This window comes from Artibeus jamaicensis, unplaced genomic scaffold (genome assembly GCF_021234435.1).
Source record: "Artibeus jamaicensis isolate MK-2021 breed Jamaican fruit bat unplaced genomic scaffold, CSHL_Jam_final scaffold_3222, whole genome shotgun sequence".
In the NCBI taxonomy this organism is placed as follows: Eukaryota; Metazoa; Chordata; class Mammalia; order Chiroptera; family Phyllostomidae; genus Artibeus; species Artibeus jamaicensis.
The window spans coordinates 926,868-954,418 of record NW_026522038.1 but is presented as its reverse complement, the minus strand read 5'-3'; the positions used below and the strand labels follow the sequence as shown (position 1 = coordinate 954,418).

General features: G+C 40.0%; 1 protein-coding gene and 1 long non-coding RNA gene across 4 annotated transcripts in view; one reads left to right on the top strand and one right to left on the bottom strand.

Moving 5' to 3' along the window:
• Positions 1-5,244, bottom strand: part of TET2 (tet methylcytosine dioxygenase 2) — a 115,402-nt gene extending 110,158 nt beyond the window's left edge. For both annotated transcript variants that reach the window (XM_037154447.2, XM_037154448.2), the window contains exon 1: positions 4,962-5,244. The gene's annotated coding sequence lies outside the window, so the exon portion shown is untranslated. The remainder of the gene's footprint in view (positions 1-4,961) is intronic.
• Positions 4,483-18,569, top strand: LOC119056129 (uncharacterized). 2 transcript variants are annotated; one of them, XR_005083826.2, is made up of 3 exons: positions 4,483-4,699; positions 17,790-17,898; positions 18,303-18,569. It is a non-coding gene; the product is annotated as an uncharacterized LOC119056129 (long non-coding RNA). The 2 variants fall into 2 exon arrangements; XR_008390052.1 differs by having other exon boundaries at positions 17,790-18,100.
• The last annotated feature ends 8,982 nt before the right edge of the window (positions 18,570-27,551 follow it).

Below are 27,551 nucleotides of genomic sequence, written 5' to 3'. Positions count from 1 at the left end.
ATAAACCTTGTGTAAATTTAAGGTATACAATGTAACAATTTGATATATGTATATACATTGGGAAATGATTACCACAATAAAGTTAGTAAATAAACCTATTACTTCACATAGTTATAGTTTTGGTGTGTATGTGAGTGGTCAGAACATTTAACATCTACTCTTAGCAAGTTTTTGGTACACAATACCGTGTTGTCAAGTACATTGACATGGTGTGCATTACATCCCAGAACTTACCCATCTTACAGATGAAAACTGGTACCTCTGACCACATTTACACCACCCCCACTCCCCACTCATTCATTAAATCTCGCCTGAGTAGGAAAGCACGAGGTTGTATTAGGGAATGAAAGGACACAGGAATCAGATTGAAAACTCCATCAGTACACATAATCTAATTTAAAAGGAACTCTTACAGTATTTTCCGTGAAGCAATCAGCCCATTTTATGTCCTACCTGGGGTGTCCAACCTGCAGCCTGCAGGCCTCACGCAGCCCAGAATGACTATGAATGTGGCCCAACACAAAATCATAGATTTCCTTAAAACATAATGGGATTGTTTTTTGTGATTATGTGTTACAATGTATTTCATGTGTGGCCCAAGACAACTCTTCTTCCAGTGTGGCCCAGAGATGCCAAAATACAGGACATCCCTGTAAACTCTATTTCAAAAACACTTCACCCTAATTTATGCATCTTTCAATTTAATTCTCTGATTATTTGGAGATTGATTTCAAATCAGTTTGAGTAACAACCCTTACTAAGTATAAAATTAGTGAGTTCTAAATTCTTAAGACTACAGATTCATTGACATTATCACTGAATTTATTTTTAAATAAAATATTGAAAATCCACCTACTATCTATTTCTACTTCTTGAAGCCTGGCACCTTTAACTGCACTTCATGACAAGTGGAGAAAGCATAAATTAAAACTGATGGAATTTTCTATTTTGGAATGTGCGACCATAATTCATTTTATTTAGAAAAGATCATATACCCATCATCAGTGTTTTCCTGCAATGTACAATGTAGGATCAGAATAATGCCGGAAATAAGTGGACAGATAAAATGATTTTGGGGTTGCAGTCACAATGCCTCAAGTGCTCACTTTATTCTCTCCCCTTCTGGAACTCTTCTCTCCTACTGTATACCAAACCAACAGATGCACTTGATAACCTCCTAAAATAATGTCACAGTATTCACTGAGCTTTTGCAGTGAGTCAAAATTAAAACTGGAGATCTAGACCAAGTAAATACTGTATATTTGGCAAAATCATTTGTGGTTGTGTTCTTCAACGAAGTTTCCAAGATAACCACCAGCTCTACTTGGCAACCCAAGGCTCCCACAGTTGAGGCTCCAATTGTAAAGTTGGCTTGTGAGATAGTTCACTGCTGCTGGCTTTGGTGCCATTACTACTCTTAAGAACTACTGTGCAATGGTGGAATAATAGTTGAGAAAAATGTTACTCTGGTGAACCAACCCTGTCCTCTGGTCCAGAGTTTTAACCTGTCCTCACAAGAGGAAATGATTATAGCACAACACTCAATAGGGTTGTTTATAAAACAAAGAAAACTGCCTCTAGTAATCTCAGATGCTAGGTAAGACTATTAAATTCTATCAGCAGCAACAATTGAACTTGGAGTAGAAGCAATTAGAGCATAAAAAAGCAGAACTAATATTTCTAAGTATTAGACATTCTAAAATGTCAAAATATCCATAGCTTTTGAAGATATTTTATTTCAAGGTAATTTCATAAGAACTCACAAGAGTTACTAATTTGGATTTGGGGCAGGAAGCAAAATAGAGTTGCTGCCTAGGTGTGTCTGTGGATGAATCATAAGAAGGGCTTTTTAATGAGGTCAGCAAGTAAGGAAACACATTTCAATGGTGACATTTGGCTCACAACACTGTGTATGGGTGGAGCTTTGGAGAGATTGATAGAGAAATTCTAACTTCAGCAAGTGAAACCAAAAGATTAACTACAGTTTTTTATTACCTAATTCAAGTCCAGTGCCCAAACGGGACTCTCGAAGTCTGTCCTAACAAGTCCTCTGCAGGTGCACTGCACTTGTTCTGGAAGTGCTGATGACCTGCTGCTGTGTGCGCCCCCTTGCCACTCTCTGCACCAGAATCCCGCCACTCCCTCGGGGCCCTGGCATGGACCAGCACAGTGCCCCACCTAAGGAAGGCACCGAGAAAAGAAGAGTTTGGCAAGTGTGTGAATTTAAACAAAGCAAGAGACTTCCCTCATTCTGAGTTAATTCCTCATTAACCATTAGTTCAATAAGAACATAAGTGAAGCAACATTGTAGCTTAGGAAAAACTACCTTGTGGTTGTCTGCTATCAGTCTCCTGAAATTTAATTATCCCAGACAGTTCTTCCATGAAATTTTTGGATCACCCAGATGTTCCTAATTCTCACAAATATGGTAAATGAAGAGCTGATGTTATGTTTTTTATTACAAACTATTTATTCCATACTCAAGTAATTTGTTTTTTTTCTAATAAAAGAAATAGTGGTACTTTTGTTCAGATTGGTGAATAATGTGTTCATCTCTCTGTAGTCATTGAAGCTCTCATAAAACATTAATTAGCAGCTATTTTCATTATGCAAATATGATGCATAAAATAACAACAGTCTAAATTTGATAATAGAAAAGCAAAAGCCTTCATAGTCACAGTCAAAATTATTAAGCAATACAGGTAGTCTTATTTACCAATGTGAATAGAAAATACCATATCTACTATTATTTGAATAACTTGAAGTATCTACCACATTTTAAAAAGTTCCCCAAAAGTAGTTAGATATGACTCTGTTAGCAAAAGAAATTATGTTTAACTCTGAATTGCTGAAATAATTAACCATAGTTTTCTCAGCAACTACTAAGCATTTATGATCATCCCTGTGCTTTTTCTTTAATGTTTTATGAAAAATAACCAAATGAGCTGTTTCTATGTCACAGAGATGAGTAATACTTCTCCCTGTTCATGTGAAATAACCTCTAGAATCAACAATTAAAGTAAACTTAACAGCTTGTTGAGAGATCAAAATAGAAAGAGTTACAAAGTGAACTACTGAGGACAGATGGTTTCAAAAATCTTATTTACGGAGTAATGTCTATTACTGTGTTTTTCCTTGTCTTGTTTTTAATCATATATGTGTCTTATTAACTTAAGCTTGACTTTCCAATCATTCACTAACACTTCTCTGCTTAATAACATTAAAAAAATCAATATCCACTGTGTTGAAATTTGTATTCTATTTCAAATCCATTATGAAACACATATGCAAACATATAAAATAATATAACTCCCCTCCAGTATTTCAACTTCCCATTAAAGTGCAAAATAATTATTTCATTAGCAAGGCAATGACATTCACAACCTTCAACCACACAAAATCGACGTCTTTTCCTTGTACATCTCAACTTCCCCTAAGATACAACCTTACTCTTATGATATATCATTTGTTGGTGATTATTTGGGGGTTTGGAGTTGCCATTATTAACCCTGATTAAAGAGGGGAAATTACAAAATCTAATATGAGATTTGAGATTTTAAATCCATATATGTATCCAACTTCCTAGACAAGCAAATATAAAAACTATTTCACTAAATTGTAAGCACATAACTGGAAAATAACCCTTCTTTCAGTTCCTAAACACTAGATGAACGAGGGGGAAATCACTCAATGCAGCTAAAAGTATGTCACCGAGGCAGTGGCCAGCAAACGAGGTATTTCATAGCAGACCTTCTCAGGAGTCTATCCAGGCCACACTTTATTTTGCCATAGGTAGAAAACTCGCCATAGAAACTCTGTTAGCTTAATAACGCCAGTCAAGCAGCCCCAGTGAAAGGATTCGTAAGGATTTCAGAGTGAGTGTGTGGAGGAGGAGGAGAAGGGAGAGGAAAAGCAGAGACAGTGAACGGCAGAGAGATAAAAGAACCAAGAAAAGAGAGCAGCCAGGAGAGAAGGAGAAATTTGGACGGGACTGTGAAAAATCTGCCTCTCCACTCCTCCGTTTCTTCGCTGGGATTGGGTTTCATTTCTTCGGGCGCCCCTGACCTTGCCGTCTCCAACTCCGCGCGCTCCCCCTCCTGCCGGCCCCCTCCCCGGGCCTGCGCCTGCCTTTGTGTCTGCCTGTCACTTACCGGGAGCCCCACGGAGCGGATTCGGGAGCAGCACAAAGCCCGGACAGAGATTTGCCCACAAATTCTCTCACACTCACTCCGCAGGCTGCAGGGCTCGGCCCGTCTAGGGGCTGATGCGCCTCGAGAAAGTGGGTTCTGCTCTTGTTTGGGGGACCGGAGAAACTATTCTTTCCTCTCTCCCTCGGCGCCGCTCACAAAACGCGCGGACTTAGGAAAAAAAACAAAACCCCCTCGGTGTGCTCCGGTTTCGCTCCCCGTGACACTCGCTCGCACGCCCCCCGAAAAGAGGACACGGGGGTAGGGAGGCGAGTGCACACCCAGAGCCCGAGCGCCGGCGGAGGAAAGGGTCGAAAAGCCCGTCTGCGCCCTTTCCGGGGTGGGCGCGGGCGCACGGGGGCTCGTGCGCCCTCCCCCGAGGAAGCGGGTGGGAGGGCTGGAGGGCAGCGCAGGGACCCCCAGACCCGGACTGTTTTAGGAAGGAGAGCCAAGGAAAACCACACTTTCCTGGGGATAAAAGGCCGGGGAAGCGACTGGTCGGAGTGACAAAGGTAACTTTTCCGGGTTGGGAGCGGACGAGCCACCGCAGGAGAGGGGAGAGAACGCAGAACTATAGGTTTAAAGGGGGGGGGGGGATTAAAACTATATTTGTCAGCCATGTTGAAGAGGCTCCAGTAATTTGTGAAGCTTCCCTCTTCCCTCTCGGTATTTGTGGGTGACACTGCAGGGTTCGCTCCCCCGTCCCTGGAAGCCCGAGAGAAAGCGAAGGGGAGAGGAAAGGGGGAGTTTCGCGGGAAGGAGAAGCGCTCTGACCTCGTTCTCGTCCCGCAGCCTTGCAGCAATGCAGCAGTCGCGGTCGTGTCTCCTTTCTAACAAATCCTAAAGGGCAGCCATCTTGCTTCCTTCTGCTTCTCTACGAAAGCAGCCTAGCCTCCGCATCAATATTCATAAGGCAGTTTGACGTCTGTTCTCATCACTCGGCGGGGCCGGCGTCTCGGGGCGGCCGCGCCGAGGGGGCGGACGTGACTCGCATGCCAGCCCGGCCAGGGCGCGCTGCGCTCGCGGAGGCGGCTGTCGCCCGAGCTCTCCTCCTCCTCCTCCTCCTCCTCCTCTGCTGCCTCGCCAACGCCGCCGCCCGGCCTCCTCCTCCTCCTCCTCCTCCTCCTCCTCCGCCCGGATTCCGCCTCCTCCGCCGGGCCTCCGTCGCCGCCCTGGGGCCCTCAGCCCCCGCTCCCCGGGAGTCACCCCCCAGCCGGGGTGCCCTGCACTAAGGCTGCGGCGCTCGGGTGCCGGCCACCGGGGCGCGTGGTCTTGGCCCAGTTGCCCTGGCGCAAGGCAGCGAGCGGAGCGGGTTGGGGCGGGAGGGAGGTAGCGGAGCGCCCGCCCGAGCGAGGGGTGAGGGCGGGCGCGCGGGGGAAGATCCAGCCCCCGGGCGCCGCGGCCAGACCCCGGGCTCCGGGGGACCCTCGGACACTTCTCTACCCCGGGTGAGGGCGCGGGGCAGGCGCGCAGGGGGAGGTGTCGTGGGTGCCTGGCACCAGGATGCCAGACCCCAGTTAACCTTTTAAACTTTTTGTTGGTACCTCACTCCACCACTCCTTCAGAGGTATATGAACCCCCTCTCCCCCGCGTGCGCCCACCTCTGTCCAGTCCCCTTACTCGATCCCATTCGCCAACCTCCGTTGAGACTTCCTGGCACACGCTCCGCGCGCACCCACCTCATCCCGCAAAGGCCCGCACCTCCATCCCGCGGTCCACCGCCTCTCCCGGGTTTTGGCATCCTCTCGACACAATCACTTGAATCTTGCAGAGCAGACTCACTCCTCAGGTTCTTCCAGGACATGCCCTTAGTACACTAAGGGCCTGCACTTTCAAAGATTCTGACACGTTAGGAACCTGACCGGGACCCGCTGGCTACTCCCCGGCCCAGCCCACCTTCTGTTTACTTTGCCACGTGGGCTGGGAAGGAGAGGAATTCCCACACATCCAAGAGGAATTTCTCAGTGACCACCTCTTGCTAGATTTGGTGATGAGAAGGAAGCCTGTACCTTAAATGCGTAGGTTTCCTCCCGTAAGAGCCTCCATTGTAAATGTTTTCCCCACTCGTATAGTTAAATAACGAAGAAATAGACCCATCAAGGACAAAATTCCGAAAGACAGACGCTCGATTTTCCCTGATGTGCCGGACTCGGACTCGACAACTACGCCTGTTCATTGACAGTTTTTCTTTTCTGTTGCCGAGTAGTTTTGCTTCTCTTTATAATGCTCCTTTTCCTAATCACAACTTTTTATTTAAAAATGAGATGAAGAACAAAGCCCATGAGAATCATGATATCGAATAGTAGATTCTGAGATTCGTCTTCTTTCTTTAAGCTGTCGCGTTACTGACATTCGAGTTTTAAATACGTATTTTGCCAACATCTTTTATAGCATCGCTGCATTGTGACCCTTTTAAGCCAACACGAGTTCTTTTGTGTATCCCACTCTTTCGTGTCTGCAATATCTTCACAGGTAAAGTCTTCTGATTATTTTATGAAATCGGAATATGCCCTCTTTGAAAGTTAAGGAAGGGAACTCTATGTGTCACATTGTTACTGAGATGAATGTTTAAAGTGTGTTTTAAAGAAACATTGTTGACTCCATTTTGAAACAAAGTTGACTCAGATTTCTGATTTTGCATAGGCTCAGAAAAAACATTTATTTTCCCTAAACATTTCATTCTGTGGAAATGAATCTCCGTCTTTTCTAACTGTACACTATCATCAAGGTCTCGGCAGTTGCTCCTGGACTTCAAGTTGCCGGGGAGGTTTCCTGGATTTGTTTTTTTAAGTCCAAAAAGTAAAGTTTGCCAAAAACTGTGGTATATGTTTACATAGTGCACAGTAAAGCAGAATTGCTAAGAGCTTGAGTTGGGTGTGTCCGACAGACCTCAGTGAATCTCGACTACTCTACTAAATGCGTGACCTTGAGCCTGGTCTCCTTAACTCTGTGTATCAGTTTTGTCATCTGCTACACACCCTCTAAAACAACAGGGCTGTTGTGAGGATCAAATGAGACACCAGGTGAGTGCCGGAGTAGCTATTCTGATTACCAATCATAAGCCATCTACTTCCAGGAGTTTTTCTTGATTGACTAGCAATACATGATGTCTTCTTACATTGAATAACATGTGGCAAGTGCTGTATTCACATGTGTCTCATCAACAGTCACACATTTCCATAGTGACATATGATAATTGGAAAAATGATCTTTAGGGTCACTTCCTTCTCATTTCATCTTTTAAATTTTTCACCCTGTGTAGTAACAGGTGGTTCTTATCTATCTGGAATCATACTTGGCTTGCAGTTGGTTTTGCAACAGGCCCTAAACCTTTTCTCACCAGCTACTTTCTCTGCACCCTCATGCCACCCTTAAACACATGGAGGGCTTTTTAATTTTAATTGAAAAGAAAATACATTACTGTTTTTGACTACAGTGACTTTTTTAGCAGCAAAAGAGAAGTAAAATTCTGAAGATCCCCAGGTGTAAAATAGTGAGATTTTTGTGCTGTTGATAAAAAAACAAACAAAACAAAACAAAAACCTCTTGGTTCTATTTCTGGGAAAGAAAAGATATAGTGCACATAGTCAGTTATTTCTTGGATATTAATGCACATTTGTATGGGTAACTCAGAGCCAGCTTTTATTAATTGCGTGCTTTCTTGAGATTCCTTTTATAAGTGTAGATAATCTATTTTTAAAAGTAATGTGCTGTTTTAATGAGTCAGTTGTTATCAAATTCCTTCCCATTTCTCCCCTCAGACTAGAAATAGCAGCACTGCTTCCAGACAGAGAAATCTTTGCTTCTTTCATGAAGAAAAAGAAACAGAACAAGTCCGGGACCTGCTAGTGTGGGCTAGGAAATTGCCTTGATCGGCCTGGGCACCTGCTGTCTAACTCTTTTGCTCAGCCTCCCAGCTACTGAGGGTGGAGGCAGCTTCCTGTCTGCTCTGTCCATTCAAGAGCTGACAACAGCAGCTTGCTTGACAATGCAAATTTCTTGTACTAACAAGAAAAAAATAATAGGCAATTCTTAATTTCCTCCTCACTTGCATACTAGGAAATTTTCTTTAAAGAGTTGATTTTTCTCTTTAACAAAGAGAAATTGTTGTGATCCATATTGCTTTGAAAGAATTATAGTGGCTTAACAAAAGCATTAAATCATTGGCTGTTGTTTCCCATTTATGAAAACCTGTTTCTGAAGTATAACATGATGAGGATTCTCTGCATGCTTAAAAAAACATTGACCTTCAAGCAGCACAGGGGTCATTTCTGCAAAGGGGCTCTCTTGTTTCCTTTCGTCCAGTGACATGACTGCATGCCACACAAAAGTATGTCTTTAACATAGGTAGAATGCTAATTTAAAAAAATCTCTGAGGAAACATTTAGATGTAAAATTTTAACCTATTGATATAAATTAGCATTAATAAAACCATTGTTATCTAAAGCCAAGAGTCATAATATGACGATGGTTCTGATAGATTCTCTTTTATTAATATGATTTCTACTTACTTTTTCTATGATATTTTTTCTTATTGTTACATTTCTCATTCTATAATTTGGAAAATTTAAAGAAATAGAAACAGCCCTGGCTGGTGTGCCTCAGTGGATTGAGCACTGGCCTTCAAACCAAAGGGTCACTGGTTCAACACCCAGTCAGGGCACATGCCTGGCTTGAGGACCAGGTCCCCAGTAGGGGCGGGGCGCATGAGAGGCAACCACACATTGATGCTTCTCCCTCTCTCCCTCTTTTCCCCTCCGTCCAAAAATGAATAAATGAAATCTTAAAAAAGAAGAAATAGATACAAATGATGTAATCCTAACTTATTTAAAGCTGCCACTATCAATTATGTGTGCTGATTTAATAGGGACAAAATACAATATCAGGTGAGACTCAAATGTTTAATCCTGTTAAAAATATTGCCAAAAGCATTATAAAAAGAATATTAGGATCATTTAAGGAACAAATGACATGGAAATGCCTCCAAAAATATTGTAAACATGTTGCTAATATCAATCTTTTTTCTTCTCACAAATTCTGACTTCACAATCCAATAGCTACTCTTCTTATTCTCACCCAAATTTGGTAACTCACTTAATATCCCACTTTCTTTTGAGAGAATAATTTTTCAACTTTAATGATAAACTTCAATAAAGAATAAAATTTTAACTATCAGCGGTTACCTCAGCACCATTTTATATTTATTTAAGGTTTTACAGTTTTTAAAACATTTTTGTACACTATTATGTTTTTATGGTAAGGCATACAGTATATGTTTAATGTTTAATTGTCAATATCATATGCATTTTCAAGATGGCATTTAATCCCATCTTCTACATATGGAAAGTGAGATTCAATGACCTTCTCAAGGTCATGTGGCCTGCGAATGGAAGTGCATCTCTCAGACTCAAGTTCTGTAAGTTCAAGATCAGGCCTTTTCTTTGCTGCAACACAATCCTCTTGTCTTTTCCTGCTCATCTTCCTCCAAATGTTTCTATTATTAGTACTGACAGATATAGAAATCTTCCCTTCAAACTCAGAATAATTATCCATTATTCTTTGTTACAAAAACAACCCTGAAATAAAACACACCCCAAAACTCAGCGTTTACATTTCCTTATTCTTAATATTCATAAGCTAATCTAATACTAGTCATTAAATACTGGCCATGCTCCAAAGCATTGGGATAATTGTTTTCCATGTTTCTTCTTCGAATGTAATGTTTTTTTACAGCTAAATCAGGTAGGTAATATCTTGTTGAAAATTAAGGGTTGAGTAACCTGGCTGGAAATAAAGAGCTTGAACCAAGGACTAAGTCTAGGTTCATCTGACCCTAAAGCTTCTGTCCTTTGCAAGCTGCACCATCTCCCTCTTTTTAGCAGATACTGTTATCTCTGTGTAGGTCATTTGCGCACATTATTATTATTATTTTTGAAGCAATAACATCAGTGTTCCCCATCTCTTCCTCGTATAAAACAAAAACAAAACAACCCTCTTCTGTCTAAATATCTACTTGGTTTTTCTTATCATCTGCTTTCTAACCATATTTTTTTGTTTTGTTTTGCATTTTATGGTAAAAGGCTGGCATGCAGGAACTGTTGGGAACAATGATTACATTTGTGTAATAAACAAGGGACAGCACTCCTCTGCCCACCCCTGCCCCCACCGCTCTACCCCACTAACACACTGTTTATGAAGATAAGTTCTGCCATCTGTTTTCAATGTGGGTGTGGTGAAAGGGAACACCCTTGATCTGCTCCTGACTTCCTCCAACGATTTAGGATTCCTTCCTGCCAAAGGAGGAAACTGGCAGGTGGAATGAGCGCCACCTACTGAAAGCGTTAATAGCACATGGATCTTTGGGGATGAGATCCTTGGAAAGGGATCGCAGGAAATCTTCCCATTGGGAAAACAAATCAGAAACGCCCGTGGAGCTTTTGAAACATATACACAGCTAGGTTCCACTCCTCTGCTCCTTCCAGCCTCTTGGAGACTCGGATTAATGAGCTCTGAGATGGGGCGGGAGTAACAGTATTTTTCAAAGGATTCGGGGACAATCAGATGTAAACATCTGCTTAAAAATCGTTGGTATAGCTTAATGTGTACAAATACAATGAAAACAATTTTTTATATTTAAGAGCACGCAGAGTCGTCACTCATGGGGCAAATGTGTATCGCCGTGGCCTGGGGCAGCCTCACACCTTCACAGAGACCTGGCAGAGCCGCCGGTGTGCCCCTTTTGTCTTTCGGGTTGATTAAATCCATTTAGGTTATTTTGTGATGGGTAAAAAAATAAATATTTTGAAGACGGGATGATGAACTGACAAAGAGTTATCCAGATTAACAGCAGTGAAAGGAAAGATTAGGGGAAACATAAGTGATAGGATTGATACCCCGATGCACTGGGGGAGAAAGAAGTATTAGAAGTTGCACAAGTTCAATTTGTGAAGAATTTTTTTGGATTTTTGTTCTCAAGGGAAAGTTCTATGGGTTGAGTTTTGTCACATTTTTCTAAAATTGTTTAAGCCATTCTTTAGACAATGAGACAAACCGGTTCTGTTATCTTCCCCACGCCCACCCCAAATGATGGTCACGCAGTGGCATGTGAGTGTATTTCTAGCATCATGTTGAATATTAATGCAAGAGCTGTACACAATAAACTAATTTTAGCCCCCCCCCAAGTTAAATCAATTAGTTTCTTATAGATAGTCTGTATGGAAAAGAAACAAACATTTAAAAGGTCATAGGGTAGTTGTTACTTGACCTTCAGAGTTCCTCGTTTATTTTAAAGTATGTTTTCATACTGCCTAGATGTTTGTGAGAAAAACTAAAGGGCCTGTCTCGGTGCCAACCCAGAGTCTGTGGGAGCACGAGAGGCCAAGCAGTTTCCTGCACAGCTCGGCACTACCCACCTTTGTTTAATTTATTTTATTTTATTTCTTAAAGAGCACAATATTATCACTACTTGGCAGAAAACCTCCTTGATCTGTCAGTAATTGGGGATGCCTCTAAGTTGAACATATGTGATCGCCAAACAATTATTCTGCATTTCACAAAGACTTTTAGCCTCAAGAGAATAAATTGTATCTAAGCAATGACCATAAGATAGGGGTTTCTGGGACAATGATTGGAATAGAAGGCAAACCGACATATACAAATACATACACATATTAAATCAGAACATCCAAATCATATCCTAAGGGAGTATTTTATTGGGGACCACTAACTTTTATTTCTCTGAAATGTTATGATCTCTGATCCTAGTTAGACTAGCTAGGGAGAGATACACAAGGAGAAATTAGAAAATGGTGTGTTTAGCTTAGCATGGTGGGGGGAGGGGTGGGTTGTCGGGTGGGTGTGATCCTAGTGATAATACTAATATATTTTAATGAAGGAAACCTCCCAAAATCTCCTTGAATTATAAAACACCAATAGCCACTCTTTCCTATTGAACGAGAACTAAAAGAGTCTCTCTCTAAATTTAAAACCCAAGAAAGGGTAAAGTCATAATTTTGATGGATGAGGACTGCTGTTAAAAGTAAAAACAGATATTCAAAAATTTAGAAAGAGAAACTCAGTCTAATATAAATAAATAATACAGTCCAGAATTGTGGTCTAGACTCTGCTACTGAAAATTTGCCAAAAATAATAACTTTAATACACGTTATCTCATTTAGTATATACAATAATCTTGAAAATAGTAAGGCAGTTATGACCCAACCTATTTTTATTTTTAAACATGAGGGAACATGTGTTTAACACATGAGGGAACATGTCAGAGAGATTAAGTAACTTGCCCAGGGTCACACAGCAGGTGATCCATTCTCAGACTTAAGCCTTCCTCAATATTCTTTCCACAGACTGAAACTAAAGGGAAACAAATAAACCAACTTCAATTCTTTCCTGGAGGCAGAAAAGAAGCTCTGATCAACTTGTGACATTGTATCTTTGGCTGATCACATTTTCATTTCTAGCCTGTGCTCACACAGAGGAGAATGCTATAGTAACAGAAACATTTAGGAAAAGTGTGTTTAAGTTATTCCTTTTTTATTGTTTAAGGTCATTCATCCACTGTGGCAGGAATTCTGTTCACTCCAGATGTGAAGTGAAAATTAATCTATTCCCTAAAAATTCTCAGGGAAAGAATAACAAGTTACTTGGAGTCCTGCAATAAAATATTGACTTTTTTTTTCTTGATTTCTCTCCTCTCAAGCCATAGAAAAAAGTGTGTGTGTGTGTGTGTGTGTGTGTGTGTGTGTGTGTGTATTTAAAATCATTGGACAAGAAGACATAGACTCGCATTTGACAGAAAATAATGTTAAAAATATCTAGTTAATTGAAATAATTTTTTTCTTTTATAGAGTAGGGCTGGAAAGAGTGAGTTTTGAGAGATTTAAGTCAGATTTCCACAGTCACAAATTTTCTAATGAAACCAAAACTCAAAATGAAACTATGCATAAATGTGTAATAAGTAAAATATTTTGCCCTAAACTATTTCAACAAAAAGACAAGTTTCATATCATTTTAGCAAATGACAATGCTTTCCAGTAAGGCTGCTTGTCAAGCAATGACACTTTATTATATATCCTATACCTTTAGAAAGAAAGCTAAATGGAATAAATTTATTATACAGTTGTTAATTCTTGGTGACGATAATTGTTTTACTTTGTAGCTTGCATTTTTACTTTTAAACTTTTAGAGACTTCATGCATCAGCCTATGTCGGGGGGTGCATATTGACAGTAATGCATAACATTCAAAAGCATAATGTTGGTGACAAGAGAAAGAATAGTAGTTCCCACTCTTTAGTTGGGACTTTTTGAATTGCTTTGTTTCTAAAAAGGCTGTACCATAAATTCAGAGGTTCACAAGAAGCTGACCAAAGGATCTGGGACGAATGAAAACTTAGTCACAACACCTTCTCAGAAGTGTTTTCAAAGAACTTTAACCTTAAAAAAATGTCAGTCTTACTTTCCATTGCATCAATGGTTGTTCAAGTCTGAATTTCTAATTTATAATACTTTATGGTAGTGCTTGAGAAACACAAATATGTCCCTTGTGACTCAGTGTTCACATTCTTGAGAGGCATTTGAATCACTGCGTAACTGAAACCAAACCAAGTCAACCTGTGTCACCAGGAAGGTCTGCTTAGGAAACCCTCAGAACACAGGAGGATAGGGCTGGATGGAAACTGTCATAGCACATCCCTCAGAGAGTTGTAATAATGACGTTATTCTGTTTATTCTTGTTTCAAGTCAGTGGTGGCAGTTCCCGTGCTCTGCTTTCTCATCCTTATGCTATATTAAAATTAAACTTGTGTTATGGTGGGTCATTGCTTTATTCTCACTTCAATAAACTGATTTATTCTTTTATTAAGTGATAAAATAGGGACAAGATAAAATAGTGAACAAGATGTGTCCCCTGCCCTCACAGAGCTCATAGTCAGGTAGGAAACAGATACACAAATGGGCAATTATGAATCATCGTAGGATACATGAAGAAAAGTGTGTCGTGTGCAGTAGTAAGGGTGCTGAGCTCATATGTGCAGCTTTGGAGAAAACTTCTCATGAAAGTAACAGTTAAGCTGCAGTCTTAAGGATGAATAAGAAGTATTCGGGCCCAGTAGAAAGTCAAAGCATACTTGGTGGAGATAAAAGAGTACATGAAGATGGACACTCCAGTGCATGGGATGCTTGGAGAAATACAACGCACTCCATATGAGTTGGATAAAAAACCAAGAGGAAATTTCCAGCCAAGATGGAAGCATAAGTAGATATGCTCTGCATCCTCACATAACCAAAAGAAGGACAGCAACCAATTTAGAAAGAAAGAACAACCAGAACTGCCGGAAGATCCAACTGTATGGAAGTCTGACGACCAAGGAGTTAAAGAAGAAATATTCATCCAGACTGGTAGGAGGGGTGGAGACGGGCCGCTGGATGGGCGGAGAGGCCTCATGGCAAGGCAGCAGACTAGACGGATGAAGTGCAGGCTGGCGGACAGCGGAGTCCCACATTTGTGTGTGGATAAGTCAGGAAGAAAAAAATGGTTTGTGAGACAGACTGCACAACCCAGCGTTCTAATACAGGACACTAAAGCCTCACAGCCTCTGACTGAAAGAAACCTGTGGGGGTTGCAGCAGTGGAAGAAACTCCCAGCCTCACAGGAGAGTTTGTTGGAGAGACCCACTGGGTCCTAAATGTACACAAACCCACCCCCTGGGAATCAGCACCAGAAGGGCCCAATTTGCTTGTGGATAGTGGGGGAAGTGACTGAAAAGGGAACAAGAACCAAATAAGTATTGTTTTTTCCTCTCTGACCCCTCCACCACATACGGTGCCACAACACAGCAGAGTGGGTTGCCTCGCCTTGGTAAATACCTAAGGCTCTGCCCCTTAGAACCTAACAGGTGCACAGAGACAAAGAAATATGGCCTAAATGAAAGAAGAGATCAAAACTGCAGAAAAAGAACTAGGCAATGAGGAGATAGCCCACCTATCAGATGCAGAGTTCAGAACACTCATGATCAGGATGCTCACAGAAATGCTTGAGTATGGACGAAAAAGAGGAAGATGTGAAGGCTATGCAAAGTGAAATAAAGAAAAATATGCAGGGAAGCAACACCGAAGGGAAGGAAACCAGGACTCAAATCAATGATTTGAAACAGAAGGAAGAAATAAACATTCAACTGGAACAGAATGAAGAAACAAGAATTCAAAAAAAAAAATGAGGAGAGGCTTAGGAACCTCCAGGACAACTCTAAATGTTTCAACATCCAAATCATGGGGGAGCCAGAAGGAGAAAATGAAGGGCAAGAAACTGAAAACGTATTTGAAAACATAATGAAGGAGAACTTCCTCAATCTGGCAAAGGAAATAGACTTCTAAGAAGTCCAGGAAGCTGAGTCTCAAATAAATTGGACCCAAAGAGAAACACACCAAGACACTTCGTGATTACATTACCCAAGATTAAAAATAAGGAAAGAATCTTCAAAGCAGCAAGAGAAAAGGAGAGAGTTACCTACAAAGGAGTTCCCATAAGACTACCAGGTGATTTCTCAAAAGAAGCCATCCAGTCAAGAAGGGGCTGGAAAGAAATATTCAAAGTCATGAAAGTCAAGTACCTACACCCAAGGTTACTCTATCCAGCCAAGCTATTGTTTAGAAATGGAAAGGCAAATAAAGTGATTCCCAGATAAGGTCATTTTAAAGGAGTTCACCATCACCAAGCCCTTATTATATAAAATGTTAAAGGGACTTAGCTAAGAAAAAGAAGATTGAAACTAGGAACAGTAAAATGACAATAAACTCACAACTATCAGCAACGGAACCTAAAAAAAACAAAAACACACTAAGCAAACAAGTAGAACAGGAACAGATCAAGGAAATGGAGATCACATAGAGTCTTATCACTGGGGAGGGAGTGGGGAGAAAATGGGAGAAAAGATAGTGGGAATAAGAAGCACTAATGGTAGGTACAAAGGTGACAGGGGAGGTTAAGAACAGTACAAGAAATGGAGAAGCCAAAGAACTTACATGTAGGACCCATGGACATAAACTAAGGGGAGAAATGCAGGTGGGAGGGAGGGTGCAGGGCAGAGGGGATAAAGGGGAGGGGGAACGAGACAACTGTAATAGTATAATCAATAAAATATACTTAAAAACAAAATGTGTGACTGTTCAAGGCAAAAAATGTCAAGAGCAGGAGTGAGAATGCTCAGGCTGCAGCAGGGCACAGCATCTGGGTCTTGAGGGTGAGTGTAAATCATGGGAGAGTTTTGCATTGTGGCTGAAATGCAATGGGACACTACAGCGTGTTTTGAATGAGAAGGAAGTGATCAGATTCGAACTTTGGAAAAATCTCTGTAGTTGTACCAGTGAGAATGGATTGAGAATAGAACACAATAGCAGAGGCTAGGACACCAATGAGGAGATGGGGCAAGTTGCTCAGGAAAAAATTAGAGCATCTGGCTTAGAGATGAAGCCATAGGAAGAAGAGGATGGAATGGTCAGTAAGATCACAAGTGAACGTGGAGCACAGTCCTTACTTTGAAGCAAAGTGGGGCAGTCGTAGGGCTTTAGGGTGCCACCCAAGTTTGTGACTGGACCAATGAGATGGGTGGTGGTGACTTCCACTGGAGATGGAAATAACAGCAAAAGAAGAAGCCCTGGAAATAAGATCTGGGAGTTGTGGGAGAAAAAAACAATCGGTGATGAAAAAGTTAAGTTTGAGGCACCAGAGGGTCATCCATGTGGAGGTGTGTAGCAAGCAGCTGGATATCTGAGTTTAAAACCTAGAAAAGAGCTTTAGAATGGATTACGAAAGTGTGAATTATCTGCATCAAGATGGCAGCTGGGACAAGTAACCGTGGGCTCTGAGTGAGAAGAGAAGTGGAGCCCCGGCAGAGAGACAGAGGAATGCCACCCTTGAGGTCTGAGAACCAGCAGAGCAGCCCCCAAAGGAGGGAACTTGAGGTGTGTGGTGCTGTGGGAGGCAACTGAGGAGGAGCTTCATGAAGGAGGTCTGACCTGGTCAGGAGGGCCACATACTATGGAGGTGTCACCTGAGACGTGTAATGAGAAGTGTCCCTTGGTGCATTGACTGCAATCCTTGGCCAAGTGAGCTTCAGTACAGGGTCGTGGTGACAGGCCGGACAGCCCGAGGGTGAAGGACAAACAGGAAGTGGGGATGTGGAAATAGGGAGTGCAGGGCGCTATTTAAAGAAGGTTAGCTAAAGAGAGGAGGAAGGAGAGAGCAAAGGTGCCACAGAGGGATGTGGAATGGTGGGCATAATTTTTTAAGATGGGAGAGACTTGAGCTTGTTTACTGATGGAAACTGCAAATTGAGATGAGTGGTTAAAGATACAGAAAACAGAAGAAAACTTATGGAGCAAGGTCCCTGAAAAGTGGGGTCTTTTAAAAAGATTATTCTCCTGACAAGCTGGGGTCGAAGATAGGGCTTATACAGGAGAGTGGCCAATTTGTTCAATGTTAATGTGTTTTTCCACTTTTTGTGGCTCTGGTCAGGCATAGTTTATAGTGAGTGACACAGGCTAAAACAAGTCATTTCATTGTGTCCCCTCCTCCATTTCTCCCTCTGTAGTGGGCCCTGTGGACTTTCTTCACAAGTTTTATCATCGCTTTGGGGAGAGAAAAATGGAGTCTGTGAAAGGTTTTATGAATTAAAAGTTGATGGTTTGGACGAGGCTGAGGTAATGTCTGTAATATAATATACAATTCTAGAAGAGCTTCCTTTATAACATAAGGGTATATTAAAGAACACCACAAGTGATAAATAAAATCGAGGTTTTCTGTGGTGGCCGAGACTCTCCGTCTGGGTGACGTGCAGTGATGGCTGTCCTTTCTGATCCAAGCTTCTCACTGGAGCGGCAGCTCTGCGAAGCAAGCACAGAGGTAAGAACACACACCAACTACTGATTGCCTCCTGAGTGCTGGACACAAAGCACATATTATTTTTATATTTTTACAAGAATCTTATAAGTTAGATATTATGATTTTCAATTTACAGATCAGGAATAGCTCAGAGAGAATAAATTTCTACCAAGAACTAGTAAGTGGCTAAACTAACACTAGAACTCTGGTTTGTCTATTTCAGAGTGTGAACACTGTGCATTGAGCAACATGATGTACCTTTCAGGAATACCTAATTTAAGATTAGTTTTACTCCACCCTGGCTGGTGTGGCTCAGTGGATTGCATTGCTGTCCTGTGAACTGAAAGGCTGCCGGATTGATTTCCAGTCAGGGCACCTGCCTGGGTTGCAGGCCAGGTCCCCAAGTGGGGCATGCACGAGGCAACTGATGGACCTTTCTCTCCCTCTCTTTTTCCCTCCCTTCCCCTTTCCATAAAAAATAAAAAATAAAATAAAGAAATACCACAAACTGAATGGCTGAAACAGAGAAATTTATTGAAAAAAATGATAAAAACATAAAATTAATTTTATTCCACATTTTCCCCATAGCCATGTGTTATTATGCAATGAAAATATCTTCTCTGTAAGACAACAATAAATGCAACATGGGGAAAAATGGGTGTAAAAGGAGAGAGTGTTGGAGGAAAGCCAGATCCAGAAACATAGAGATTAATTGTAGTAGAAAAAAATTACCTCCAGCTCCACATTCCTATGGCTCACGCATTTGTTCAAGCTGTTCATTTCTTCATTTAATAAATGCTATTTTTACCCATCAGGGCACATGCCCAGGTTGCAGGCCAGTTCCTAGCAGGAGCCACTTCCCAGCAGGGGATGCACCAGAAGCAACCATACATTGATGTTTCTCTCCTTCTCTCCTTCCCTTCCCTTCTAAAGATAAAGAAATAAAATTTATTAAAAAATAAATAAAATAAATGCTATTTTTAAATGTACAGACAGAGGGTTTTTTGTCAAGATAGAGCTAAAAGTAATCATACAATTAAGTACTCAATTCCAATTATGACAAGCACTGCAAAGAAGGAGTTTGGAGACTGGAGAGGGAAGATGATAAAAGGAAGGGTAAAACTCAGTTTAGAAGTCAACTTAAGTTATTTTTATGCAAAGCCCTTGGAAAATGAGTAGTGACGAACCAATCTCCTGGGGCATGAGGAGCAGTCCTGTTCCAGGCAGAGGGCGGGGCAGCAAAGGGAAGGTCCGGAAGCAGAGAGAGAAGTGGCGCACAGGCCCACGGGCCGTGTGGCTGGAGGATGAAGTTGGAGGAGGCTGGCCAGGTGGGCAGGGGCCAGAACATACAGGGCCTTCTAGGTCACATTGAGTGTGGAGTCACTTTTTGTCATTGTCCATTGATTTCACTTGCTCAGGATCCATTTTCCTTTTGTCAGGTAGTAACACTCTGATTTATCCTTGGGGAGGCTCAGGGAGATCTGTCTCGTCTCCCTTCAGCTTATGGGAGGACACGTGTTAAATCTTGTCCAATCAGAGAATAACCTCCGCCTCTCCCTACAGGAATAATTAAGTGGAAACATACAACCCAAGTCAGGCCAACCAGAACTGGTAAGACTAACTTTCAGCCTTTTGCTGGTGATGCTAAGGAAATGTATTTTCTTTCTACTGGGACTGTGGGTCCTATGGGATGGAAACCTAAACGTTTGGGAACCACAAGGGAAAAAGCTCATTTTGTTTTAAGGGAAATGTTTCTCCTGCAGTGTAGCCAACATGGAGAGAAGTGGACAAATGAAAAGGGAGTCCAGTTGACATCGTTGAAACCATCTATTCCATAACTTTTCGGTTTTGTGAACCAATAAATTCCTCTTATCAAGGCAAGCCTGTTTGAGATATATTTTAGCCATTTAAATCTGGAAGGGCTTTGGATTACTTTTTTTAAAAAAAATACAGTATAAGAAATTAAGTATGGGTAGTACCAGACTCTAAAATGTGGAATTAGTTGAATATAGGTAGGAAAGAGGCAATGAGGACCACTCTTTTTTTAGCTAAGAAAGTTATACCTCAGTTGATTAACCTGCTATTTGGGGTATCTTGAGCTAGAGCATAGGCCTATTGGCACAGGACATTAGAGGATACGTTTGGGAAAACAAATCGGCAATGTGTTGGTTTCTTCTTGTGAGGCTTGATGAAGACCTTTATGAAAGTGACAAGCTGTAGTTAAAGCCGATTTGTCAAAAGCAGTGAAAACACTCAGAATAACCCTTATCTAGACATTCAAAACAGCTGAGGGTCAGAAGCATTTTACCTCTTTGGAGTTTGAAAACTCAGCTCTCTGCTCCAATCTACATTTTGTGCTAGCAAATGTCGGGGGTGGGGTGTAGAATGAAATTGGAAAACAAGATTGAAACCAGGAGCACTACTCATCCCTGCTGACCGAACACCAAGGTCAAAACCCCTCTGGCATCTAGACTCAAAGATTAGGCATCAACACTAACTCTGGCTTTTGTTGCTAACTCACTGAGTTTACTGGAAACAAATAGGTTGTAGAGTTTACTAAGCTTTTAAGGAACTTGGGTTTCCAGAGAGACAAATACTCATAACCTCAGGGCTGTGATTGTTCAACCCCCAAGGCAATCCTCAGTCAGGATTCTAAAGCCACACTAACAGGAACAGCTCTATTAGTGGGGTATAATCATTAGAAAATAAATTCTCCCCAGGGCCTTTCTCAGATGTGGTGCTACAAGACAAATTACAAGGGAAATCATTCCAGAAGACTCTTGAGAGAGCAGACAGAAGGGCTCCCCAACAAATGCACTCTGAAGCCAAGACAAGGTAGCCCTCTGCTCCCGTTCAGCAGGATAATGTCTATGTGGATAGTATATTGCACGTCACCCACTTCCCATTTCCCCTTTTTAAGTAGAAGTTTTTATGTTAGTTCTTTTTTTCCTCCTCATAAATGTATATATTATGCTTACTGGGGACAGTTCAATGTATCATTTTTCTGTCGATTTCTGAACCATGAGGAAGGTACCTTAACAAGTAAGTCTGAACTCACAGTAGATGCAGTAACTGGATAAAACTTGAGTGGTGCTGGTACATATGTTTTTGATTCCATAGGATATTATTGCTTGATGTAAACCTGGGGAATTTTGGATTTTGGGGTATAAAAAAAGATGTGTGGATGTTGTGCAGGCAAGCAGTGAATTGCAATAAACATGTGTGTTTTGACCTACCCAGAGTCCATTTTTCCTGGGTTCACTCCCTGATTTTCTCAGTGGAACTACTCTCTTCTCCCCCCACCCCCCACCACACCCAACTTTTATTAGAGGTGAGTAAGTGAGTCTGATTTCACTTGCAGCTTCAGAAGGTCGACATCCACACAGACCCAAATAATTAGGACATGGCAACCCCCTGGTTTTAGCCATTGGTTCTGGACATCCTCATCTACAAGTTCATATTATGGCTAGTTAAATCAAAAGCAATAAGGTAGTTCTGGGACTGAGAAAGAGGCATTTTATTTCTGGCAGGGTTGCTGCAAATATAGAATAGAGTCCTGGAGTTTCTAGTACCTGTCATAAATGAAGCACACACCTGACAATGGAATTGAAATAGGTGACATGAGACTAGAGATGTTATAGAGAGTAAGACTCAGTCTTGGTGATACGGTTTGAACCACTTCATCTTGCCGAACCTAAAGATAATCAGTCTTTGAAATATTTCATCAGGTGAATCAATACTCCCTCCATTTTGCTCCTGTATTTATTTGAGAGGGGCAATCTTGTTTATGTTGAGTTTATTTCCTTCCCTGTTGAAAGAGTCTTCCACCCAAGAGCAATGAGAAGTCAGGAAATGGATTTACTCAGGAGAAGATGTGATCAGATTTGAGAATTTTGAAGATCAAGATTTGATTGAGTATCTCTTCTTGAACACCACTGAAACCTCTCCCATTTCATTCCCAAAATGTAATAAAGAAGAAGAGTCCTTCAGGTGACTTGTACCTATAACACACCCAGTGTTTATAGTGAGACCAAATGTAACTGAGGTTAGGGGTCATCTACATGGTCATCACCAGGTAGATGAATATTTTGTACACATCATTTTATTTACTCTTCTTTAATGGCCAAACAAAGTTAGGGTTCCCTTTACTTTGCAAATTTTATCCATGTGTATATTTATACATTTACTGAGCCAGTGAGCATTTCAAAAAAATGACTAAGTATCTGGCTCATTGTCTAGCTGTGGATTGAAAATTTTAGAAGACAGTTGGTAGAATTACTTTTTTTCCAAGACAGAAATATATTAAGTATTTTTTAATGAAAAGATGGAAGAAAATAGGCCCACCCATTGCTATAACTGTCTATGTTAAGATTAAAAATAATTTATTAGCACTATGTAACATGTACACATATTAATTAAGATTAAAAAGAACTGTTGGAATTTTCTAATGATGTTAGAAGTGTTCTGGCTCTGTTCTGATATACTGTATAAACTAAGATGCTTTACGTCATTTTTAAAATTTTAGCCAGTGGGTAAAAGTAAAGTATACAATCATTGATCACATTTTTAAAGGAATTTTATTCCCCTCCACTTTATCTCTTTCCCCCTCTGTGGGTGGGATTGTGGACATGATGCTATGAGCCAGTTCTGAACATGGGCCATACCGATGAGGCTAACATTTTAGAGGAGACAGAACAACAAGGTAGAGGTAACTTGAATCCTCAAATAATCTCCTGGATTGGAGCCACATACCTACCTTGTACCACACATGAGAAGTAAATAAACACTGTATTATCTAAAGCATTGTATGAGTATTTTGGCAGCTCTTTATTACAACAGCTTAGCATGTAACCTAACTACATATCCATCAAGTACAATGGATTATTATTTCCAAATAATCAGCCTGGTGTGCATGCATGCATGTGTGTCTGTGTGTAGCAGATTAGGTCATCAAAAACTAAATGAAATCTAACTTTTGTCTTATAATATGGAGGGAGTGCCCTCTATGGCCGTGGTTTTCAGATGCTAGGATGCATCAGAATTTTCTGGGTAGCTTATTCAAAAAGACAATTTAATTCTATCTAGCTATATATAGAACTTGAAACATTTAATTCTGTGTGTTCTAAAAATGCTTGAATTATGCCAAATTTTATTTAAAAAATGATTAAATTCTAGGGAGTGGCTGAGAATCTATAATTTATATCAGAAAGATATAAAGCAAGAGAAAGAATTTTGGCTGCAACATTCAGTCCCACATGAAAGAAAGCAAAGTTCTAAACTTCAAAGTAAGCAAACATCAGTTTAGAGATAGAATTGTCATTTTAGTATTTGTTTCTTGGGTGTTTCCACTACTTTCTAAAGCAGCAAGAGGTAAGAAAACAGACATGAAAAAGGAAAGGAAATACTAAACTTGACCTCTCAGTTCAAATTCTCACATCTACAGAAGATTTCAGAAACAATTTTACCTGATAAAGCCTTCAAGGAAAACAGGAGACGACCGGCCTGGGTGTGGGAAGAAACCCTAAGTTATGCACATTTAAATTCCTTCCTTTTTTTTTTAATTATGTGCCTCTACCTTTAATATATATTTGCCATGAAGAAAAGATATCCTGTTTTCCAACTGAAGACTTATTCCATTTTCTCAGAAAGTGAGTAAAATATAAAATGAGGAAAATTAACACCAATTTTCCTTCAAGGTAGCTATGTTTCATGGCAGAAACGCAGGTGACTCATCTAGGCCTTAGCTGCCACAGGGCAGCTGAGTATGTTCCAGAAAAGCAGCTTTAAATGCCTCTCTCACTCAGAGGAGGAAAGATGTTGGGCTTCCTATCTATTCAAGTCAAAAATAAAAAGGGAGAACTTTTCACACACTGATTTTTTTCAGTGGATTTTTCCTAGAGTTAAACAGTTTGCTTTAGTGAAGGTTTTACAAGGCTCTCCTTGTTTTCATTCATTGGAAATAATGCTTTTTTTCTCATTAGTACTGAGTATACCGGTCTCCCCAAGAGAGTCAGTCAAGAATTATTTTCTAGGAAGAGATTTTGGAACCTGAAATTTTATTTGGCATAAACTGAAAAAAAGTATCTACCAATTAACAGTATAAAATTTCTCAACAACTTGTTATGTGTCTGGGGTTGGGTAAAATACTATTATCTATTTTCTATTGCAAAGAGGAAGTTGAAGATTAAGTATTTATGCTAAGATGCTCACAGTTTCACACTGCTATGAGGAATAATCATGTGACATAATGCCAATAATAGATTATGTTTCTTACTGAAGGCTTTTAGGAAACAATTTTGAGAAAAGTAAACCAAGTTTTTAGTGGTTATTTGTGTGGTTTTAAAATAAATGCTATTGATATAATTTTTTTACTTTCAAAGTAAGTAGCATATTTTTACATTAAATGTTGCCACTACATTACTACCCTCTAGTTGTGAAATCAAATTATCATTACAAAAATTTAAAAATCTTTGGTGGTATAATGTCTTCCTTGGCTCCCTGTGGCAGTATTCCTGTGTCCAGGCACTAACCTATATGTGTGTTTTGGCCTGTTACTTACCTTTTATCCCACAATTATTCTGAGTCTTAAGATTTCCTTCCTTATAACATTTTTCCCTCTATAATTCTCCACATATTTCACTGAGGAAGAGTAACCTAAAATTCTAGATTACTGAATTTTGTAGGTGAAATTTTGCTCAATGATTGGCTGAAGGATATTTGCACAAACGGTTTCAAGGCTATCTTGGGTAATCATTGGACCTATTCCCAGAAAAGAAAATACTCTTCTAAGACTATTCAACAAGTTTATCTCTTACCATTTAAACGCATGCTCTGTTTTGCTCAGAAGCAGAAGATGTTAAGCATGAAACCCAACTTACCAATTGCCAGTTTGTCATTCAAAACCAGGCTTCTGAGGCCAATTCTAAGTGGCGAGGTTTGGGGTAGCACTCCTGTGGTTTTACAAGTGATTGCCCTTAAAGTATGAGTTTCTTCAGTTGAATCCACATATACATCAATGAGGGCACAGTTAAAGAGTGACCTTCCCACTCCCCATTCTATTTTAACCAATATCTAAGTGTAAGTTCAGCCACAAAATTAGCTGCACACATAATGTCCTGATGCTGCCAGCTGTTTCCAAACAGAGACGGCCTTGGCTGCCATCAGTGCGACCAATGGAGTTTAGCTTTTAAAGCTGATTTCATGTTTTTGTTTTCACTGTGCCTCCTGAAGTCTCACTCAAATAGATTCTGCAACAGTGTGTTTACGACCAGGTTGTTCTCTGTACAATAACACTTTACTTTTTAGAGGAGAGGAGAACATGTTTTCCTCACATTAGATTAAGGTCAATTACTGAAGACCAAGTACTTTCCATTTCAGCATAGATTGGTTCATCTGCCCCGTGAGCAATTTCTTTGGCCAAGAACATCTAGGAAAACAAACATGTCATTGAAATGTCTACATTTCTCTGGAGAAGAATACATAATTTTCTCAGAATTTTCTCTGTTTCATAAAAACTTGAAATTATGATCACAGTTTGTGATAAAAGAGACATTCACTTCAAGAGGTCCAAAAGAGTGTTCAGAAATTCTCCAAAAAGCTCATATGAGAGATTATACTACAGTTGGATAAACTCCTTTTCTTCCATAAAGGGGCACAGAGTAAGTTTTCTTACTAAAAATTTGTGCCAAAGATTGTTTTCTTCAAATTTGTATATTCTGTACTAGTTAAAAATATATTTATGTATAATTTCCTTCTTGAAACTTGTTAATGGTCTTCAATCAAGATAAACATTAGAAATCAATAATATAAAGCTAACCAAGTTAACATCTGTGTTACATAGGTGTTTTTAATCCATAAAATGTAAGACCTTTGAGGATTTTCAAAATTTTTATTCTTGCTAGAATACTGTGTACAGAAGTCTTGGAGCATGGGGAAATATTGACATTTAAAGTTTTTAAGATTTTTTCAACTTAAAAAAACAACTTTTCTGTTATGCTATATTCTTATTGAACAATAATTATTGAATACAGAATGTATATTCCCATTAGGCACCTTCATAATTACTTTAAAAAGTTTTTAGATTCCAATTAATTCTACTGTTTATTAGTGCACTTTTTAGGTATATCACCTTATCATTTGACAACTAGATATTCAGAATTAATTATTCCAAAAATAATACTTCTAGAATATGATCCTTAAACCTTTTAGAAGAATCCCAGTGAAAGAACTGTGTCAGAAAGAGTCCCACGCAGCAAACAGAGGGCATATTCAAATAAGGGTAATTTGAGGAGCATTTAGGAAAGAGATATTATAGATGTTTGCAAGAGGTTTCTGGAAATCACAAAGAACACAAGTATCATCCCTGAGATTAATGGACCGACATGAAGGAATTGTTACCAGAACCAGAGGTGAGCAATGCATAGAGTCTGCCACCTTGAGAGGAGCTATAACTGTAGGATAAAGGATAAAGCAAGTTTGAGGTGACTCCACAGAGGAGTCAGGAAGTAGATATCCCACACTGACTCTTTGCCCTCTGCGTTCCAGCTGGGCCTTCCAGTCTGCTCAAGTGCACTTTTAAATATGGTAGCTCAAGTCCCACATGGCTACTGAGCACTTGAAATGTGGTTGTAAGTGTAAAACATATGACAATTTTTGCAAACTTAGTATTAAAAATATTCAAAATATTATGTTAACTATTTTTCATTAATGAAAAGTAGGAAGCATAATATTTTAGACATATGTATTGAAGGCACATATTATTAGCTATTAACATATATCATTAGTTATATATTTACCAATATATGTAATTTATATATAATAATATATGATATATTATTAAATCTAATTTCCCCTATTTCTTCTTAATTTTGAAAATGTGCTACTAGAAAATTAAAAATGTTGATATAATTATTAAAATTTAAAAACATTTTAATAATATTTTATCCTATATATTATTTCTCTTGGAAAACACTGAGATAAACCCACCAGAAGTTAGAGGATATAGAATTCTCCTGATGCAGTTAATTAAGGCCAACCTTCTATGGAAGAAAGTGGGATAGAGAAGGAAGGCACAGGGACTTTCAGAGGCCAACGGAGATGTCTGGTTTTGGGCTATTAATAAAGAAAATTAACATTTAAAAAATTACCCTGAGAGGATTTTTTCTTGGTGATTTCTATTGTTGGCCTGTGGAATAATTTGCGAGCAAACTTGCTAGGCCGTTTCACAGAGATGAAGACCAACGAGCATCGTTTAACAACAGCAATGGAGTGAACCAAATCATCAGATGAGTTGTTTAGAATTGCGAGTATTTATGCAGGTTCTGCCTTGCTAAACCCTAACTATAAACTGAAATCTGTATTATGGAAGTATCTTCTGGTCTTTGAGGGACAGCAACAGCAGTCCTGACAAGTACACACAATAATTAAAATGGTTTTTCAGGATGGTGTTTTTGATAAAAACACTTGATAGAAA